The sequence below is a fragment of the Natator depressus genome, chromosome 1 (genome assembly GCF_965152275.1).
Source record: "Natator depressus isolate rNatDep1 chromosome 1, rNatDep2.hap1, whole genome shotgun sequence".
Classification (NCBI taxonomy): Eukaryota; Metazoa; Chordata; order Testudines; family Cheloniidae; genus Natator; species Natator depressus.
The window spans coordinates 74,847,269-74,869,376 of NC_134234.1; positions in this window are offsets into that span (position 1 = coordinate 74,847,269).

Genomic DNA, 22,108 nt, shown 5'->3' on the forward strand with positions numbered 1-22,108 from the left:
AGGAAGCAGTGGGATAAAACAGACCTTGTGATCCATCGAGCCCAGGGATTGTGACTCAGACAGGCCCATGTGAAGGAATCTGGAACTCAGTGCACAAATCTTAAACAAATGTCTAATTTTTTTTAGTACAGATGCATGCACAGAGCAAGCCACCTCCCTTTAGAACATTGGCAGATCACACTGCTATGGTTTTCAAAAAGCTACTCACCATGCACACTACATACCATTAACTTGGGTTTGAACAGAGACTGGGAGTGGCTGGGTCATTACACATATTGAATCTATTTCTCCATGTTAAGTATCCTCACACCTTCTTGTCAACTGTCTAAATGGGCCATCTTGATTATCACTACAAAAGTTTTTTTCTCCTGCTGATAATAGCACATCTTAATTAATTAGCTTCTTACTCCACCTTTTCATGTTCTCTGTATCTTTCTTACTATATGTTCCATTCTATGCATCTGATGAAGTGGGCTGTAGACCACGAAAGCTTATGCTCAAATAAATGTGTTAGTCTCTAAGGTGTCACAAGTACTCCTGTTCTTTTTGCGGATACAGACTAACACGGCTGTTACTATGAAACCTGTCACCATGCACAAAGTATGATTTTTTATTTTTTATTTTTTTAAAGGCTCATAACTCAGTTGAATCAAAACCAATTGTCACTGTCACACCCAAAGGCACTTCTCTGTAAAAGCCATCATCCCAACCAATTCAGCTTTATCTTCCCAGAATACTTCAGTGCTAGAGCTGTTTAAAAAAAAAGTCACGAGAATTTGTAAATTATTTAGTATTTGTTAGTTAAACAGTGACAGTGTGCTTGGCATTAGACGAGACACAATATGAAGACAGTTCCTGTGCCAGAGACCTTACAGTGTAAGAACCCGATTGACTCCCAAATGAACAAAAACAAATACAGCAAACAAAGCTTTTTTATTAGCAAAGCTCTAGTAGTCTGTGCTGCACCCTAACAGCTTGTGAACGAGACTTACTTTTCCAACAGTGCTGGAGTTCACTGATTGCAATATGGAAGACTTACAGAGACATATCACATCGCTCACCAAGTGCTTTGCAAACCTATCCAGCACTACTAAACATAAACCTCTTTATTTTTCCCTTCCCACATCTCAGACAATCACTGTCACTATTGCACTTTTGCAGCTTTTCTTTGAACTCATGTACAAAAGATTCTTACCTTGTCCTCTTATATGAAATGGTGCTCAAGGGGTCTGCTTTTCAAACAGCTTTTTTGGTTCAGAGTCATTTTACCATCAGTCTTTCTGCATTCTTTGGGGTTCTCTGAAACTCTTTTCTCCTTAACAATCTTGACTGATTTCCTCTCTGGAGTTTTTGAATGGAGTGGAATTTTCTTTTGGTACTGCCTTTTCTCTGCAGTGCTGTCAATGTACATCCAGAGTTTCTCCAATTTTACTTTCCCTTTGCTTCTGTTTGCCATGGGATCTTTGTTTCAGTATTTTATTGCTTGGGCAGATGTCTAACACTGGTTTGGTGAGTAGGAATATTTCTGTTCTTTTGTCTTTGGTAGTGATCCAGCTTTGAAGATTTTCATCCTCTGGGGGTTTTCTGAAGCAATACAATACATTAAAATTCAGTTTCTCACTGTTCCTGCTGTGCTTCTCAGCTACAGATGCATCAGTTCCAGAACTTGAAAGGTAAGGAGGTGGTACAAGAGACTCATGTAGTAAAATGAGAGACCAGCCAAATAGTCAAGAATGTTTGAAACAGGGGGAGGGGAGACTAAGTGACAAACCTCTGGTTTGTGTGCTTTGTCAAGTACCATTCCTGCCTGGTTTTGTGCATAATTCTCATTAATAATCATAGTGAGTATCTAATGCACACTGTAGCTGATGAAAACTACTCCATGTGCATTTTCTAAGACACTGAAGGAGGTTATTGTGACAGTTCACACATAAATATAATAGTCAAAAGACAGAGCCAGTACCTCCAGCTCAATAAATGCACCATCTCAGCTTCTCCTTCTTTTCTGCTGAAGGAGAAAAAGTGCAAAATTTCCATAAAAGGAAAAAAAAAAAAGCAAAAACCTGAGGTTGCTAAAATGATTAACCAAAAAAAAAAAAAAAAAAGAAAGAAAAAAGAAAACACCCCCAAACACCCTTTGACTAATTTTTCTCTGCCCATTATTCTCATGTATGTATTTTAACACTGTTCAGACTTATAGAATCCCATTCCCTCTCTAATTTTCTTGGGTCAAGATCTATCAGCATGGAAGAAATGTGAAAGAAGGAAAATGACAAAGAGGAGAAAAGATGTGTTATTAGCGGAAGTTGTGGGAGAAGGAGAACATGGCCTTCCATCAGCAGAAAGAAGGGATTTTATATCCTATCCAGATGACAGTGGGTTAAAATGATCATCTCAGTCTAGGTGTTTGGCTTCTGTGTAATAGCAAGCGGTGGGAGGAGAGATTAATCCCACTGCCATATGATGCTTGGTGAAGGGAGGTTTTCAAATCTAGCCTGAGGTGGCAGTAGCACCTCCAGAAACCAAAGAGATATTTTCCCAGTTCTTACGGAGCAAATGTGGGCAGACCAGTCTGAGTTTGCAGCAGGAGTGTCACCTTCAGCATTAAAAATGTGGAGTCTAATTCAATTTCTGTATAATGTCAGATTACAGTCAGTGGGGTGGTACAGGTTTACAGCAACTGTAGCAGCGGGGGATGTGTGCATACCAGTCCCTGGACATTTTCATGGGACTCCACATGTATGTAAGGGTCTGCCCACGTGAATCCAACATCAGGATCAGAGCCTAAGTGCCTAACTCTTGCTAAAATGTCATCGTATGATTAAATATATATCCATGCCCCTTTGTCTATAGCTATGCATTTAAGCCCTTACTACTTTATTTGTATTTATTTTTAAGTACCATGTGTGGAAAATGTTAAAATGTAGTAAATGTGCAATCTCCAGATTTACTTTAACAATGTTATAAAAACATTCTATCTCTTAATTCTTTGACATTGATACAACAGAAAAATCAAAAGACCATAAATAAATGTAGAATAACACCAAGAATATGGCTCATTTTGTTCTTATTTCATCACTTCATTCCTGAATTTGAGCATTTTTAATAGTTCAGGATAGTTTGAAAGTTGTTTATGTTAGCTATTTTTGCCCATTTACCTAAAATTTTACCTGTGAATTTTTTTTAAAAAAACCTAATTAGATCATTGTCCCTTAATCAAAGACCTACTGAGGTTATGAAGTATCTAACTGCATTTTATAAAGGCTTTAAAGAGCAAATATGATACTTCACAGTGAAAAGAAACCAAGGATGTTACCTGCATATGATTATAATTGTATCTTAGAATGAGTTGAACAGTCATGTTGAAAGGATTCATGTTCATTCAGTGCTAAATAGCATTTCAGGTAGAAATAACATAATCATAAATACCTATTATACTTCAAGGGCTTTTTATGATGTAATTCCTAGAGAAAAATACAAAAATGTTTCAAATATGCATGAGGGGCATCATACATATTTCATCTTTTCAATCTGTGAAAATTCTTTCCAAACAATTTATTTCTGCCTTAGACTTCAGATCAAGTTCAGGAAATGAATTTTGCTTAAACAGGAAGCACACTTGCCTAGGCCATCTCAGACATGACTGTCCAAAAGATCCATCCACTTACAAAAGGTCATCTGCCTACGGTTTACAATTCACTGAATGAAAGGCTGCCAGGCTCCTGGGGCACCAGGTCTACTAGAATTCTTTGAGGGGGTCAACATGCATGTGGAAAAGGGTCATCCAATGGATATAGTGTACTTAGATTTCAGAACGCCTTTGACAAGTTCTCTCACAAAAGGCTCTTAAGCAAAGTAAGCTGTCATGGGATAAGAGGGAATGCCCTCTCATGGATCATTGACTGGTCAAAAGATAGGAAACAAAGGGTAGGAATAAATGGTCAGTTTTGAGAATGGAGAGAGGTGTCCCTCAGGGACCAGTCCTATTCAACATATTCATAAATGATCTGGAAAAAAGAGATTAACAGTGAGGTGACAAAATTTGCAGATGAAACAAAACTACCTTCTATGATGAGATAACTGGCTCTGTGGATCTGGAAAAGCAGTGTATGTGATATATCTTGACTTTAGCAAAACTTTTGATACTGTCTCCCACAGTATTCTTGCCAGCAAGTTAAAGAAGTATGGATTGGATGAATGGACTATAAGGTGGATAGAAAGCTGGCTAGATTGTCGGGCTCAATGGGTAGTGATCGGCTTGATGTCTACTTGGCAGCCAGTATCAAGCGGAGTGCCCAAGGTGTCGGTCCTGGGGCCAGTTTTGTTCAACATCTTTATTAATGATCTGGATGATGGGAAGAATGGCACCCTCAGCAAGTTCACAGATGACACTAAGCTCGGGGGAGAGGTAGATATGCTGGAGGATAGGGATAGGGTCCAGACTGACCTAGACAAATTGGAGGATTGGGAAACAAGAAATCTGATGAGGTTCAACAAGGACAAGTGCAGAGTCTTGCACTTAGGACGGAAGAATCCCATGCACCGCTACAGGCTGGGGACAGACTGGCTAAGCAGCAGTTCTGCAGAAAAGGACCTGGGGATTACAGTGGATGAGAAGCTGGACATGAGTCAGGAGTGTGCCCTTGTTGCCAAGAAGGCTAACAGCATATTGGGCTGTATTAGTAGAAGCATTGCCAGCAGACCAAGGGAAGTGATTATTCCCCTCTATTCCGTACTCGTGAGGCCACACCTGGAGTATTGTGTCCAGTTTTGGTCCCCCCACTACAGAAGGGATGTGGACAAATTGGAGAGAGTCCATCGGAAGGCAACAAAAATGATCAGGGGGCTGGGACACATGACTTATGAGGAGAGGCTGAGGGAACTGGGGTTATTTAGTCTGCGGAAGTGAGGCAGGATTTGATAGCAACCTTCAACTACCTGAAGGGGAGTTCCAAAGAGGATGGAGCTTGGCTGTTCTCAGTGGTGGCAGATGACAGAATAAGAATCAATGGTCCCAAGTTGCAGTGCAGGAGGTCTAGGTTGGATATTAGGAAACACTATTTCATTAGGAGGGTGGTGAAGCACTGGAATGGGTTACCTAGGGAGATGGTGGAATTTCTATCCTTAGAGGTTTTTAAAGCCTGGCTTGACAAAGCCCTGACTGGGATGATTTAGTTGGTGTTGGTCCTGCTTTGAGTAGGGGATTAGACTCGATGACTTCCTGAGGTCTCTTCCAACCATAATATTCAAAGATTCTATGATTCTTCTGAAGATAGTTAAGTCCAAAGCAGACTGTGAAGAGGTACCAAGGGATCTTACAAAATTGTGTGACTTGGCAACAAAATGGCAGCTGAAGTTCAATGTTGATAAATGCAAAGTAATTCATATTGGAAAATATAATCCCAACTATACATATAAAATGATGGGGTCTAAATGAGCTGTTACCACTCAAGTGAGATCTTGGAGTTATTGTGGATAGTTCTCTGAAAACATCCACAATGTGCAGCGGCAGTCAAAAAAGTGACCGAATGTTGGGAATCTTACAAAAGGGATAAATAATAAGACAGAAAATATATTGCCTCTATATAAATCCATGGTATGCCCACATTTTGAATACTGCATGCAGATGTGGTTGCCACATCTCAAAAAAGATATACTGGAATTGGAAAAGTTAAAAAAAGGGCAACAAACATGATTAGGGGTATGGAACAACTTCCATATAAGGATAAATTAATAAGACTGAATTTTCAGCTTGAAAAGAGATGACTAAGGAGGGATATGATAGAGGTCTATAAAATCATGACTGGTGTGGAGAAAGTAAATAACACAAGAAGTAGGGGTCACCACCAAGTGAAATTTATAGGCAGCAGGTTTAAAAATAAACAAAAGGAAGTATTTCTTCACACAACACAGTCAACCTGTGGAACTCCTTGCCAGAGGATGTTGTGAAAGCAAGACTATAATAGGGTTCAAAATAAAATTAGATACATTCCTGGAGAATAGGTCCATCAATGGCTATTATTCAAAATGGGCAGGGATGATGTCCCCAGCCTCTTTTTGCCAGAGACTGGGAGTGGGCGGCAGGTGATGGATCACTTGGTAATTGCCTGTACCTTTCATTGCCTCTGGAGCACCTGGCACTGGCCACTGTTGGAAGATAGGATACTAGACTAGATGGACCTTTGGTGTGACCCAATATGTCCATTCTTATGTACTCTATACAGCATAAATAGCGGGTACTGCTAGTGATCATGTTGTTTCTCAAACTGCTTTGCAAATGTGCTTCATGCTTACTCACCCTTGGCTTTTCTTCTAAGTGTACATAAGTTCTACTAGAGGAGCCTCTGAACTTAATTGGAAGTGTTCCAGCTGGGAAGAGCCTAAGTGCAGTAATCCAGCCTTGAAAACGACAACTCCCAGTTTGCCTGGGGGAAGCGAGACTTCCACTTCTAGGGGATGCAGGGAGAGCATGTAGTGGGCTCCTTCTTGGAGAGGAGCTGAGATCCTTTATTGCTTTATGGAGCTGTGTCCAAGTCAGAAGCTGCTGCTGAGAGTCTGCTGGGGCTTTGACCAAGCAAGGAGTCTCAGATGCTGTTGATGGATTCAGTGGAGCCAGGGAAGAGATGGTTTGTATGCCCAGAACTGACTGTGGTTGGCCTGCAGTGCAAGCCATGTGAGTAACCACCATCTTTGTTGTTCGGGAAAGTGCTTGCAAGGGAACGGGGGTAATGACAAGACTTTAAGGGGTGGACTGAGTCTAAGAAGAGACAAAATGGTTTTATTGTCTAACCAGGATCCAGAGTTACTGGCCTCTGGTTAAAACAAATTCTGTCTACAGAGGAGTTGTGCTTGGAATGATCCCAATTTTGACTTACTGTGCCTCTTATTGCCTAGGCTATGTGGGCTGGACTGTTTTACTAAACCAACAGAGTACTGTCCCCAGCTTCAAGATCTTCAAGGTAGATCAAATAAGTTTATGGAGGAGATGGTATGATGGGATAACATGATTTTGGTAATTAATTGATCTTTAAATATTCATGGTAAATAGGCCTAATGGCCTGTGATGGGATGTTAGATGGGGTGGGATCTGAGTTACCCAGGAAATAATTTTCTGTAGTATCTGGCTGGTGAATCTTGCCCATATGCTCAGGGTTTAGCTGATCACCATATTTGGGGTCGGGAAGGAATTTTCCTCCAGGGCAGATTGGAAGAGGCCCTGGAGGTTTTTTGCCTTCCTCTGTAGCATGGGGCACGGATCACTTGCTGGAGGATTCTCTGCTCCTTGAAGTCTTTAAACCACGATTTGAAGACTTCAATAGCTCAGACATAGGTGAGAGGTTTTTCGCAGAAGTGAGTGCGTGAGATTTTGTGGCCTGCGTTGTGCAGGAGGTCAGATATCAAGATGTCTAGAGTACAGATGTGGGGACCTGCATGAAAACCTCCTAAGCTTAATTTTACCAGCTTAGGTTAAAACTTCCCCAAGGTACAAACTATTTTACCTTTTGCCCTTGGACTTTCGCTGCCACCACCAAACGTCTAACACCGGTTACTGGGAACAAGTCCGTTTGGAAACGTCTTTCCCCCAAAAATCCTCCCAAATCTTACACCCCCTTTCCTGGGGAAGGTTTGATAAAAATCCTCACCGCTTTGCATAGGTGAACACAGACCCAAACCCTTGGATCTTAAGAACAAGGAAAAAGCATTCAGTTTCTTAAAAAAAGAATTTTAATAGAAAAAAAAGTAAAAAGAATCACCCTGTAAAATCAGGATGGTAAATACCTTACAGGGTAATTAGATTCAAAACATAGAGAATCCCTCTAGGCAAAACCTTAAGTTACAAAAAGACACAAAAATAGGAATATCCATTTCGTTCAGCACAGCTTATTCTCTCAGCCATTTAAAGAAATCAGAATCTAACGCATATCTAGCTAGATTACTTCCTAAGTTCTAAGACTCCATTCCTGTTCTGTCCCCGGCAAAAGCATCACACAGACAGAGAGAGAGAGACTTTGTTTCTCCCCCGCTCCAGCTTTTGAAAGTATCTTGTCTCCTCATTGGTCATTTTGGTCAGGTGCCAGCGAGGTTATCCTAGCTTCTTAACCCTTTACAGGTGAAAGGGTTTTTCCTCTGGCCAGGAGTTATTTTAAAGGTGTTTACCCTTCCCTTTATATTTATGACAGCCTTCCTCTGTAGCATGGGGCACGGGTCACTTGCTGGAGGATTCTCTGCCCCTTGAAGTCTTTAAACCACGATTTGAGGACTTCAATAGCGCAGGCATAGGTGAGCGGTTTTTCGCAGGAGTGGGTGCGTGAGATTCTGTGGCCTGCGTTGTGCAGGAGGTCAGATTAGATGATCATAATGGTCCCTTCTGACCTTAGTATCTATGAATTTATGAATCATCCAAGCAAGTGTGTAGAATTTTGACGTTCAGAGGAGAGTAAACTCAGGCGTGCAGTTAATGGTGACAGTGTAAATATAAATCTTTAAAATGTATTTACTGGTGCAAACTGTATTTATTAATTGATTTATTGAATGCCACCTGCTAATTTAAATTGGTTGTGACACTTTTATTAATCTCAGTCTGTTATATCATGTTTTCCTATGTTGTTACATAAAGGTGTTAAATCTTAGTGAGTATTGGGTGTATATTGTTTATAATTGGTACTTTGAGTTATATCCATTGCATAGATTAGTTCAGGTTTATTCCTGGAGGCTCCCAAGACACCCCAGTGAGTGTTTACAGGGTCCAGCCACGGGGAGGCACCACGAGGATTAACTTCCTTTGCAAGTAAAAGGACTGCAGCAGAGTAGTGGATAGAGGATTCCCACCTATCCACCATCACCACTAGGATACTCAGGATCTCCTTTACTATCAACTACATCAGGAGCCCTTGCCTTGAACACAGATGAGTGTTGCCTGCTCCCAAGTAACCAAGGGAGTAAAGGGGGAGATTACATAAACAAGCCAGCAAGGATATTTGCTTGTGCTAATTGTTATTGGGTAGAGAGGTCTGCGATAAATACACTGTTCAAGTAAGGAGAAAACTATCTTTGAAGATAGTGTGAAGTTGATAATGTTTGGGAAATATTGTGAAACAGAGTTAGAAATGCAGTAGTGTAAAAGCTGAAATTCGGACTCCGGTGTTCCTGACTCCTTGACCTCAGGCTGTTTTAGTGCAATTGACAATAGTTTTGCCTTAGCTCTCTTTCCCATTTATAGCTAAGGAAAATTATGTAGCTAACTGGTATTGTTCTTGGCCTTGCATAGCCATGCAGGTGGATGTGACAGTGGGAAAAGATGCCACAATAACTTCCTGTCGTCCTGAGAAGGTGAGCAGGTGATGGGCACAACCCTGTCGAGGAATGGAAGCCTGATCCTGGCTAACACTGATACTAGCCTCCTAAAGGGAGGGATGGAATGAGAGTGGTTTTATATTATATATATATATACTATTATAGTGTGTGTATATATATATATATATATATATATATATATATATATATATATATATATTATTGTTTGATAAATGTGATTATCTTACAACTAACAGTACCACACAGAGATATACATATTTTATAACTGATATTAATGGTAGTTACGGGCACTGAACACGCATGGAAGTCAGACATTATGGGTGAAATCCTGGCAAAACTCCCATTGACTTTAGCAGGGCCAGAATTTCATACTACATGCGTGAAAATTGCATAGGCACTTATTTTTAAATAGGTTTATTATACCAGTTGGATGGAAAGCATTTTCTGTTTAAATAGTGTAAGTTCATATCAAGATACTTTAAATTATATGCCTAATCTAAATACTAGAATTGCCATTTAGGATGTCTGAAGGCTGAGGAAATGGAGGAACATTAAAGAAAAAGATATTTATAAAATACCAAATGCAGATAATAAAATAGGGCAGAAATCAGCCCAGCTGTGTACATAGGGTATTGCCAAGTAGCAGCAATACAAAATACATTCTGAAAACTGAAATTGCAATGGTATGAAAATATATTAAAGTATCATAAAAAGAGTAGTAATCCAAGAAGTTATTTAAAAATGGGACATTACCAGGTGTTTTATTGAACAGAGAATAAAAATAATAGCTGCCACCTTCAGATATGAGAAAGAAGATACATGGAATAAAATGTATCAGGCTAAGGTTATCTTATTAAAAGACAGAAATATTTATTGGAGCTAAAACTAAACCACAGGAAAATCTTTCATAAATATCTATTGTTAGAAAGCTACAGATATTCTTAGAGAGAAGCTTGAAATATTTCCTGAATCCCACCTATAAAAGGGGGAAATATATTCTAAATATTGTATTTTGTGGATTCTCATTTTCACCAAAAAATACAACCACCATATTCTAATGATAACAATTGTAAAATAACAGAATACAGGTTGACTTAAACTTGTAGGATTCATGCAGGGTTCAGCACTTGGCAACATTCAGGGTACACCACACCCGGAGTGTTGTGTAGGAGCAGTGCACACACGGCTCCTCTCAAGGGCATGAACCTTGGAATCTCGCCCAGATGACATGAACCGTGGGAAGCCTTCTAGGACCGGGCTCAAGGCCCGAGAGCAAGGAATGCGGTAGATAGATATTGGTAAATAAGGATATTAAACAAAGCCAGTGTATTTCTTTTATCTGTTGGAGTATGTAATGCGCAGGAGGAGGGAGAGAAATAAAAGAGAGGGTGGAAAGCTGACAGGCAGACCAGCCCGTCGGCAGACCAGCCTGCTTGCTTGCTTAAAGCCTTGTTCTGTCTTGTATTTGAACGGCAACAACTGGCGCCCAACATGGGGCCCTCAGCGCTCACCTCGCACGGCAAGGGTTTCAGACGCGTCACTCATCTGCTTCGCGGATCCCGGTGAGTATTTTTCGTCGTGGTAAGTATGGGAAGCTCCCTCTCTGCTTTGCAAGTGCAACACCGCAGTGAGCTACAATATTTGCTGCGTAAGGCTCAGCATGATTGCCCCACTCGAGACCTCACTCTCCTGCTACAGGAGGTGAATGCCCAATGCCTGTGGTACCCTGATGCCGGGACCCTTAAGCTAGTGGACTGGGAGCGGTTGGGCCAGACATTGCACAAAGAGCCTCGGGCGCTCATGCAGGCTTTACATGCCTGGCACCTCTGCCGCGACGTGATATAGCGTGTCACCTCGGAAAGGCCCTCCCTCGCGCCAATAGACAGGCTGGTGATCTCGCCACTCCCGTCCGCTCCTGCAGCCATCCCCCCTCCTGGCGATGCGACACAGCGTGTTGCCTCGGAAAGACCGTCTCCCGCGCCAATAGAGGGGCTGCCGATCTCGCCACCCCCGTCCGCTCCTGCAGCCATCCCTCCCCCTGCTTCGCCCCCCGTGCCTCAATTACTGCCGCCTCCTTTGTCGTCCCCTCTGGAGCCAGTGAGTGGTCACCATCCCCCCGTGGGGCCCCATGCTCCGGGGCCCCCCGGGGGGTCATCCGCGTCTGCTCAGGGGCTTTCGCTGGTGCAACAAATGGTTCACGCAGCGAAGACTCGCCCAGATCTTACAGCAGAGGAGCTGGCTGATCTGGTCTCAGTTTGCCCGGTGACCTGGCAGGATGATGGCCAGGGCAACCAGCTTGCAGACTGGGTCAGTTTGCTTTACTCGGTGATCAGAGAGGTAAAGAAAGTGATTTGTGAGTTCGGCCTCACTAGCACGTATGTACATGGTCTCCTTGAAGGGCTAGGTACTGGGTACACCCTGGTCCCTGAAGATTGGAAGGCGCTGTTGCGCATGATGCTGACGCCCAGTCAGTATGTTATTTGGCTTAGTGAGTATCGGCAGATGGCAGAACGCCAAGCCCAGGTATATAGAGAGCAAGGTGTCATTTATGAGCAGTTAGCAGGGGAGGGCCCGTTTGCTACCGTTCAGATGCAGTCTCAACTCCAGCAGGCTGTCTTCCCCAGCATTATTTCTGCCTGCGCCCAGCATGCTTTCCGGAAGGTCCCGGATTCAGGCAAGCCTACCAAAAGCTTTGCCAGTATCCGTCAGGGTGCATCAGAGTCCTTTATGGATTTTACCAACAGATTGCAGGAGGCTATCCTCCGACAGGTGGATAACCCTGCGGCAGCTCAGGAGATTCTGTTAAAAATGGCGGTTGAAAATGCGAACGAGGATTGCCGCCGTGCTCTCCAGGTGGCACAAGCCGCTGGCGTTCTAGAGCTGTCAGACATGCTGCGGGCATGCCAAAACATCGGCACACAAGCACATAAAGCTGGGGTTCTGGCCGCCACCCTGCGGAAAAGCGGGAAGGAGGGGAAGCGTTGTTATCGCTGTGGTAAGGAGGGTCACTTTCAGCGGGAGTGCCACTCATCGACGGCACCCGCCCGCCCCTCAAAGAAGTGCCCCAAGTGTCGGAAGGGCTATCACTGGGCTAATCAGTGTCGTAGCGGGTCGGGAAACCGCACGACGGGTCCCCCCCAAACCCAGGGCCAAACGGGGGTGTTCCCCACTCAGACAACTGTTCCTCTGCCTTAAAATCCATAGACTCCATGAGGGCAGCGACTGCTGGAAGTGCAGGGCTTGATCTGATTATGCAGGAGGACGCTGATTTTCAGTTGCCGGGGGAGGTTTGCGCCATACCTACACAGGTGACGGGACCTCTCCCTGCCAGATTTGTGGGTCTGGTTCTCCCTCACTCACATGCTGGGAAACAGGGTTTTTTTTGTCATCCCAGGGGTCATTGACACCTATTACACCGGCGTTATTAAGATTCAGGTGTGGACCCATCTTCCGCAGTCGCTCCCGCGTGGACGGTCAATTGCACAATTGATTTTAGTCCCCTATCAGGTGCCAGCCGCAGAGGATCAAGCCCGGGGCGGAGGCGGCTTCGGATCGACGCTGTCTCAGTCACCGCCTCATGACACTTCCTCTCAATTTGTTGCTCTAACAATGTCGCTCCGCCCCTCGAAACCTCAGTTAACACTTCTTTTAAATAATTTTCCTTTTACAGGGCTGGTGGACACTGGAGCTGACGTTACTGTGATTCGTGATCAGGACTGGCCGGTCAGTTGGCCAACAGTCCTTCTAAAGAGTTGTGGGGGATCGGGGGTAGCAAACCCGAGCGCCAAAGTTTGTCTTGGGTCACAGTCTCTAAACCAGGAGGCTGTGCCCTTGCTACGATCCGCCCTTTTGTGCTCCTTGTCCACCTCAATATTTGGGGCCGTGACTTACTTGTAAAGCTGGACACCACCCTCGATATTAATATATAATGGCCCAAAATCCTCCCCCACCCACCTTGCCCTCTGCATTACCATTGGTATGGCAATCCTTAGAGCCCGTATGGATTGACCAGTGGCCCCTCCCCCTAGAAATGCTGAAAGCGCTTCATTCACTTGTACAACAACATTTGCATGCATAGCGCTTGGAGAGCTTCACTAGTCCTTGGAATTAGCTGCTGTTATTTTGGCCTTTCAATTTTTTGCTGATTGTCCCTTTAATTTGATTGTGGACACGCATTATGTTTATCAGGTAATCGATCATTTACCCCTTGCCCTCATTACCCCTCGGATTGATGCGGACCTCCTCCGCCTGTTTTTGTCCTTACAGTATCTCCTCACCACTTGTAATTTCCCTTATTTTGTTGCTCATATTTGCAGTCATACCCTCTGCCTGGGCTACTCATTGAAGGCAATGCGCGCACTGATCGCGCGTTACGTGGTCAGGTAAATTCCCTTTTTTCTGACCCCATTGAAAGCCATTCCTTTTTTCATCAGTCTGCCTCTGTTTTGGCCCGACAATTTCACATTCCTGCTGATCATGCACGTTCTATTGTTCGTTCCTGCCCCCACTGTGCCGCTGCTGCCCCTACCTTTTCTTATGCCATTAACCCCAGAGGTACCGCAGCGAATCAGCTGTGGCAAATGGATGTCACTCATGTGCCACAATTCTACCCCTATTCGTTTTTACATGTTTACATTGATACCTATTCGGGATTCCTCTGGGCGACCCCACAGCGTGGGGAAGCCACTCCCAAAGTTATTCACCATTTGCTAGCCTGTTTTGCTGTTATGGGTTGCCCGAGCCAGATAAAAACGGATAATGCCCCAGCCTATTGCTCCACAGCCCTCTCCACCTTTTGTGCCCAATGGGACGTCCATCTCAAACACGGGATCCCTTATAATTCCACAGGCCAAGCTATTGTTGAACGTGCAAATCGCACGCTAAAAACCTTGCTTGACAAACAATTAAAACAAGGTGAGCTGCGTCTCCGAACCTTAGGAGACATTCAGCAACAATTGCATGTCCTTTTGTTCACTTTAAATAATTTAACACTGAATACAGATCAGCAGACCCCCGCGGATTGGCATTTTCATAAGTCCGAGGTACTGGAAAGACCGCGTGTCTATTACCATCAGCTGCCCGATCCGCAATGGTTGGGCCCAGTACCTTTAATTACTTGGGGTCGGGGATATGCTGCTGTGTCTCTCCCTACAGGACCGTTGTGGGTTCCGGCCCGGTGTGTGCGACTGGCACTGAAACAGCATGGCGTGGCACCAGGGGCTGTCGAACCCCATACCGGAGTTTCAGCTGACCTTGGAGGAGAACGCGGTGCCTCCCGGGTCGGCAATGGCGGGACGGAGACGGAGGAGACGTAGCGTCCCAAGCCAGCCCGTGACATGGGGAGCAGTGAAAGCATTAGTCGCCGCGGCTCAACGAAGACTGGCAGCAAACCAACAGCCAGAGACTCCTGAGACTCTGTTTGTGGCCATTCTCGTCCAAATCACTGCTTATTCTGTATTGATTGTGTGCCTTATGTGCCTGCTATTTCCTGTAGGGGTTGACTCGGGAGCGCCTCCTCCGTTACGGGCCCGAATGACATATAACCTATGGGAAAGATTGGCTTCAATAGCAAATGTTACCCACTTTTGTTTATTTGATTTTGTAGCAGCTGAAGAATTGTTAGGTACGTGCCTTATTCCAGTATGTCATCACCCTGAGGAAATAGGGAATGAGACGATGCTCGCTGCTTACGCGAACCTCTCTTTCCAGTACTCTAGCATGGCTAACTACACTTTACCTTCTTGGGCTTATTTTTTGCTGTTGCTGTGTGCAATGTATTTCCTTTTTGTTAAGGCTTTGTCGAAACACGCCCTGGCAGGCTGCACGAGTTATGACCTTGTCTGTCCGGGAGTTAATGGCTTGCAAAAGCAAATTGATGGCTACCATGAGATGGCCGAGCACAAATAAACAAAAAAGGAGGGGATGTAGGATTCATTCGGGGTTCATGCACTTGGCAACATTCAGGGCACACCCGGAGTGTTGTGTAGGAGCAGTGCACACACGGCTCCTCTCAAGGGCATGAACCTTGGAATCTCGTCCAGATGACATGAACCGTGGGAAGCCTCCCAGGACTGGGCTCAAGGCCCGAGAGCAAGGAATGCGGTAGATAGATATTGGTAAATAAGGATATTAAACAAAGCCAGTGTATTTCTTTTATCTGTTGGAGTATGTAATGCGCAGGAGGAGGGAGAGAAATAAAAGAGAGGGTGGAAAGCTGACAGGCAGACCAGCCCGTCGGCAGACCAGCCTGCTTGCTTGCTTAAAGCCTTGTTCTGTCTTGTATTTGAACGGCAACATAAACTAATATTGCAAGTTCTACAGGCTGGTTGTGGAATATGTGTTTAATTTATCAGTTCATCTAATGATAGTCTTTTTAATAGCATCTACCCTGGTCCTCCATTCAGCTCTTGACTTGGCACCATTCTCTTCCTCTTTTCTCCTTCTTGTCTTCAATGACTAGCCCACTGTTTGCTAACTTAGGGCCTGATCTTGGACCATGAAAGCCAATGGGAGTTCCACTGTCTTTATTTTAGGATGTAACCCACAGCCCATTGGGTAGCGTTACCATATTTGAACATTCAAAAAAAGAGGACACTCCATCGGGGTTGTGGGTGGGAAGAGGAGATTTGCTCACACCCCCCCCAGCCCTGCCCCAACTCCACCCCTTCCCCCCATCATTCCAACCCCTTCCCCAAAGTCACCACCCCAATTCCACCCCTTCCCCCCCTCATTCCAACACCAAATCTCCGCTCCGGCCCCACGTCCTCCCCTGAGCATGCTGCATTCCCCCCCCACACACCAGCCGCATGAAACATCTGTTTCGCGGTGCAAGGTCTGGGAGCTAGGGGGAAAAAGTGGGCGCTCTCAAGTGATCAGCATTCACTCTCTTTCTTGAATTATTAACTCTTCTTTGGAGAAAAAATAATAATGGCAAAATCCCAGATGTTTTTAGATATTTAAAAATTCCTTGCAGATGGTGATTTAAGAACCAAAAAGCTGGACATGTCTGGAAAAATATGGACGTATGGTAACCCTACCATTGGGGTCAATAGAAAAAGTCCTATTGACAATAAAGTGACAGACACAATTGTAACATATAACACTGTTACTAGTCCCTTTTGAAATATGAATCTCATTTACAAGCCTGACTGCTGCTCTGCCCAGGAAGGTGGGAGGCTGATCTGCTACTCTTCCTCATTTTGAATAGGACTTTACACTGTAAGTAATTCCATCGACATTAATAGGATATAAGTTTCCATTCAATGTGATTATGACTAAGACCAGAATTTGGCCCCAAGAATTTAACCCACTGTGAGTAGAAAATTCTACTTGAATTGATCCTAATTTCCTTTGATATATTCATTATTTGTATGTATTCATCAAGTACCTTAGGCGAAAAAATAATTCACCTATGGTTTGTTTATTAATTGTTTTATGTTCATGCTGCACGGTCATCTAAGTCAGACAGTATTGTTTCTACTCTATGATTGAACTACAATATTTTAAACAGGAGAGTTCAAATACCAAGAATGGATTATATTCTTCCAGTAAAAATTTTAACCTGAATGATCCTTCAGGCTAAAAATCTGTGCAGTTTTTCACTAATGGCCGGCAGTTGTTGGAAAATTGTAGAAAAGAAAACACCTGACCAAATGAATTCCAGGAAATGGAAGCTGGCACTTTTATTTGTAAATCAGTGTGGGGTTTTATTTATTATGCATTTTAACTATTCAGCCAGCTCTACTTTAGAAACAGTCCAGGTAGGTTGCAGACAAATGCAACATTCACTTTTCAAAATACTGAAATATTATTGTAAAATATAGATGGAAACATCTAAACTGAGGATGAACAGGTGATTCTTGTGGAAATCTGAACCAATGAATGTTTGTTTAATTGAAGTGGAATGATGGGGTGGTGCAGCTCCTTAGCTAGTGTGAATTGACATACTTCCATTGGAGTCAGGGGAGCTGATTTACACTAAATGAAGACACAACCCTTTAAAAGTGCAGTTCAGTAGATACAGCATAGAGTTATTTTGCCACCTGTTTACACTCCCCCCATCCCTCACAATGTTACATTACTACACGTCACTGGCCTAGAAGCGTTCAACACTCCAGTAAACCACTGTAAAGCTTGAATAGGTTAGTCATTTCCCCATGAAAAGCCCAAAAAGAGCCTATAGATTCAAAGATTCACCCTAGTGTGTGGGTGAGAGGCAAGTGCTGGATGCTTTCCCACAATTGGCTTAGGCAACAACGAAAGGAGAAGCTTGAAGTTAAGTTGACTGAATTTCATGATCCACTCTTGAAAACCAACCCAATTTCTACTCTCAATGACCAAAAATAAAAATAAAATAAAATAAAAAAGTTGACACAAAATTCTCTAACTTTTGTAATATAGCAAATTGAGGCATATTAATCTTTCAGATCATTAAAAATGTTCATCACTTTGCAGAATGGAACAGATATAGACCAGCTGGGACACAATAATGAATAACAGAGATATGACTAATGAGAAAAGTTATTCATTCTGACTGAAAGCACTGCAGTCAATTACATGGGTATATTCAAGGGACAATGAGGAAATCAGCATGGAAATATTGCAAGTGACTTTTCATTTAGTAATTCAGGCCAAAGCTGCAGGGCCTTTGCACCTTCACTTGTGCTGGGCAAGCAGGAAATCAAACTGAACTGCCTTAGGGGGCAGGAAAGAGTCTGAGCAATAATCATATAGGATTAAACTGACTTGAATTAACTCTTACTCCCTTGGATGGTAATAGAGCCCTCCATTTCTTATCCCTACATCAATGTACAGGAGTGCTGGAGCAGGTGACGAGGAAGAGATCACAGCACCTTTCTTCCAACCCCCAGTTGAAGGCTAAGCTGGTCTGGTAGGTTAGTAATTGAATGCTGATAAGGGCCATCAGTAAATTAGTACTCCACCAGCCCCATGTCCCAGGAGCAAGGATAAGGCAGCCTAGGAATTGTGACTCAGGGGTGTGTCTGCCACCAGATGAATGAGTTTAGAACAGACTTGTAAACCAGGAAGTTTGTGGCCAGAAGCTGAGCAGGTGAAGAGTTCTGGGAGTTTGACTAAAGGCTTTGATGAGACTAAGAGCCTTCTTGTTTGATGCAAGCTTGTTTGCTGTTAAGGGATGCTAGGAGTGATCTAGGACTGCTGAAGGTGAGGAAAGGGAAGATGTTGAGAGTTGAATTGGAGGCCTGAACAAAAGGAGTTATTCTGTTGTCTTCAGTGGGAGCTAGAGGGGTGAGTAGGGGTAAAAGTTAAAATCCAAGAAGCTTGTAAATGGGGTTTAAGCAGATGTATAAATGAGAGTCAGATGGTCCTTGGAGTTTGAGAAAGGGAGTTCGTTAGAGGGAGACAAATGTTGGCAAGCAAGGAGTGCTTGTATCCTTTCCAGGTGTAGCTAAAGAAGCAACCAATAACTAGGTCAGGATAGCTGTAGTTGGAAATAAAGAATCAATATTCAACAACTGTGTATTATGTTTGGATTCCTGGGTAATGACTAATAGAAGGACCTGCATGGAATCTTATCATTAATATCCTTAATATCCTTAATTCTGTGAGTTCTCTAATTATCCCCAATTATAGTTCATACATTCCAAGAATTACTATTCTAAGAATTAAGGATGCAAAGTGAAGGATAAGAGTGATACCAATGACATCTACAGATAGTGAAAGACAGATGGGAAAATGATTATTTCAAGTACATGAGAGGGTCTACCTATGCTCATTAGAAATGGGTAGAATTGTGAAATTTTGAAATTTGGTTTCATTCTGAATAACTGAAACTTCCTGTAACAGGGTCAGTACCTGCCTCTCACAAGCACCCCCTTTCCTCTGGCTGATAGTGCCTGCATAGCCAGTTCTTTTTCATGGGGTGGCACCCACCTCTCATGGACAGATCCCTTTTCTCAGTTGGGTGTGAACCTGCTTTTGTTTTTTGGTCATACATGGGTGGCACCCACCTCTTGTGAGCTGAGGGATGTACTGGCCGCCGCTTCCTGCAGCCCCCATTGGCCAGGCATAGCGAACCACAGCCAGTGGGAGCCGCGATCAGCCGAACGTGCAGACATGGCAGGTAAACAAATCGGCCGGGCCCTCCAGGGGCTTTCCCTGCACAAGAGGCATCCCAAGTTTGGGAAATACTGCCTTAAGCAATTTAGCTTTGTGGGAAAAGACACATTCACATACCAGCCCTATGGCCTTTGTGACCTGGGAATTTCAAATATACACATAGGTCCAACAATGGCTATTAGCCGGGATGGGCAGGGATGGTGTCCCTAGCCTCTGTTCTCCAGAAGCTGGGAATGAGCAACAGGATCACTTGATGATTACCTGTTCTGTTCATTCCCTATGGTGCACCTGGCATTGGCCACTGTTGAAAGACAGGATACTGGGCTAGATGGACCTTTGGTCTGACCCAGTATGGCCGTTCTTATTTAATTTATATTAACCTATATCATGTTAACCAAACATCTAACCTGCATATTTTACACTTTACCATGTTCTTCAACAAAGAGAAAATAGAGAACCAATAAATGCCTCTAGGGATTCTCACACTGGGTGGGAGGAGGGCACACAGGGAAGAAGATAAAGGATGCTGATTTTGACTAGGCTTGGGTTCTAATAAAATATTTTGCACAGACCTATTTTGCAATAGAAGTTTGCACTGCACAGTTGATTTTAGGGGCAGTTCATCTTACCTGGCACACTGTCTTTGATTAATACCTAGACTGGAGCAGGCTTATAGATTACCTATTTAAGTATTCCATTTTTCAATAATGGTTGTTCATTAGTAAGAACTTCAGGAGTTAAGTGCAGCATTAGACACGTTGCAATGTTTTTATGCTTTTCTGTGAAGCATTCTATATTGACCATTGTCAGAGAAAGGACCATTAATCTTCTTTAGCTTGGTAGTTATTATGGTCTTATAACAGTCTATTTTATAGACATAAAAAATACTTTTTGAATCAGTATCAGTAGTGCTTCTTTCTCAGTTTTGGATATATGCCCCTGTGTATTTCAATTGGATGTACCTTGTTGCAGGATAATCTTTACTACATGAAAAGAAAAAATAAAGCCAATTGCACTTGCAATCCTATCAGCAATGACAGATGACTCTTGTACTAGAGGAGGAATATTAGACTGTTAAGATATTTTGCTCTCAAATCCATTTTTAGCACAAATGGTTTGGATCTGGTGAGACATGATAGCCTTTTCACTTAAGAGACTCTTCTTGAAATATGGAGATTATTGAATTGAAATTAGCTGAGCTCATCTTGTATGTGTCTTTTTTTTTTACAGGAAAGGAGTAATCTTCTCAAATAAATAATTTGTTAGTCAGGCATAACAGGAACAATTGATATATCCAGTAAGTAGGAATAATTTCTCCTTCTTAATAACAAAAGCAGAAGATCTAATATATTTGGCTTGCTGTTTATCAGTAGTGAGCCAAAACCAAAAATCATTTCCACACTTCAATTGCCACTGAATAAGTGAAGGAAAAACACTTGACACAATATCATATTAACAAAATATAATGTAAAAAGACAATAGCAGTGGAATATTATATAGTCAGAGAATAAAGGTCTTCTACTTTTGCTTTGTATATATAGAAAATAAATGTCAAAGGAAAGCAGGGTAATTTTATTTTCAAACCAAAGGACATTTATTCAGTGAAAGAGTTCTGTCACTAAGATTTCATTTGTTCTACACCACTTGACTGATGTCAATTCATCCATGTGGCAAAGGAAAGCAACAGTAGCCATTATACTGTTACGAGAAATAGGTGAAGTTCAGTAAACGTAAGAACCAATTCAAATCTTTGCTCATCTTTAGTCTGAATATTTAAAGTTCAAAAAGGGCACCTGAATCTCCCAGAGAGTGGGGAGTTCCCAAAATGGCCCCTATTCTCACTAACTCTCAGCCATATCTCCCCACCTCTTATCCAGATAGCCACACTTCGCACCAATGCCAATATAATCTTTTGGAGCTCTCAATGGCTCTGGAAATTTGTCCGCTTGTCTCGGTCTGCTATTTAGTTTAATTTTCATATTCCTTTATATTCAGTGTTGGACCTGATGGTGCATACAATGAATTCTGGGCATATGCACCATATTGGCCAGCTAAATTCTGATTTGAAAGCAAGATTAAACACACGTCTTGTGACTCTGGGTTTTGTTTTCCCTTGTGATATGTGGACCCATCACACCCATTTTTGCCAAGATCATTTTTTCCTCAAGAACTTCTTTCAACTATCAGGTATGATTTTATTCCATGGCTACTCAGACACGCTACTTTTAATAATATCTCACTGCTGCTTTCCTTTTTCTCCTCCTCCTACTTCGCTTGCAGCCTCTGACATTCAATGGGTCTGGTGGGTGGAATGGATGGGGGAGAGGTGAAAACAGAGATGTGCATTCAGACTCCCTCTCCCTTTGTCTTCACTAGGAACTCAGTTAAAATCTGTGACATGGTTGACTGTACAAATAATTTGTATTCATACACTACTTAGTTCCAAATTATGCAGACTCACTATTTTATGCCTCTGCTTGTAAACAGAGCTGTAACAGGGTAGCCTGAAACCAAGTTTTAGCAATGTTCTTTTGCTATGTGGATGGGGCAGCTTACTTTTTCTTGTAAGCAGTTAAGCCTATCCTGCTACATCCCACGATTCCATGTGGGAGGACATGCCAAGGCACAATGTACCATATCAAAAACACCCACAATCTTCTGCTGTTTGCACTAGCAGCTGAGCCATGTCAAAACC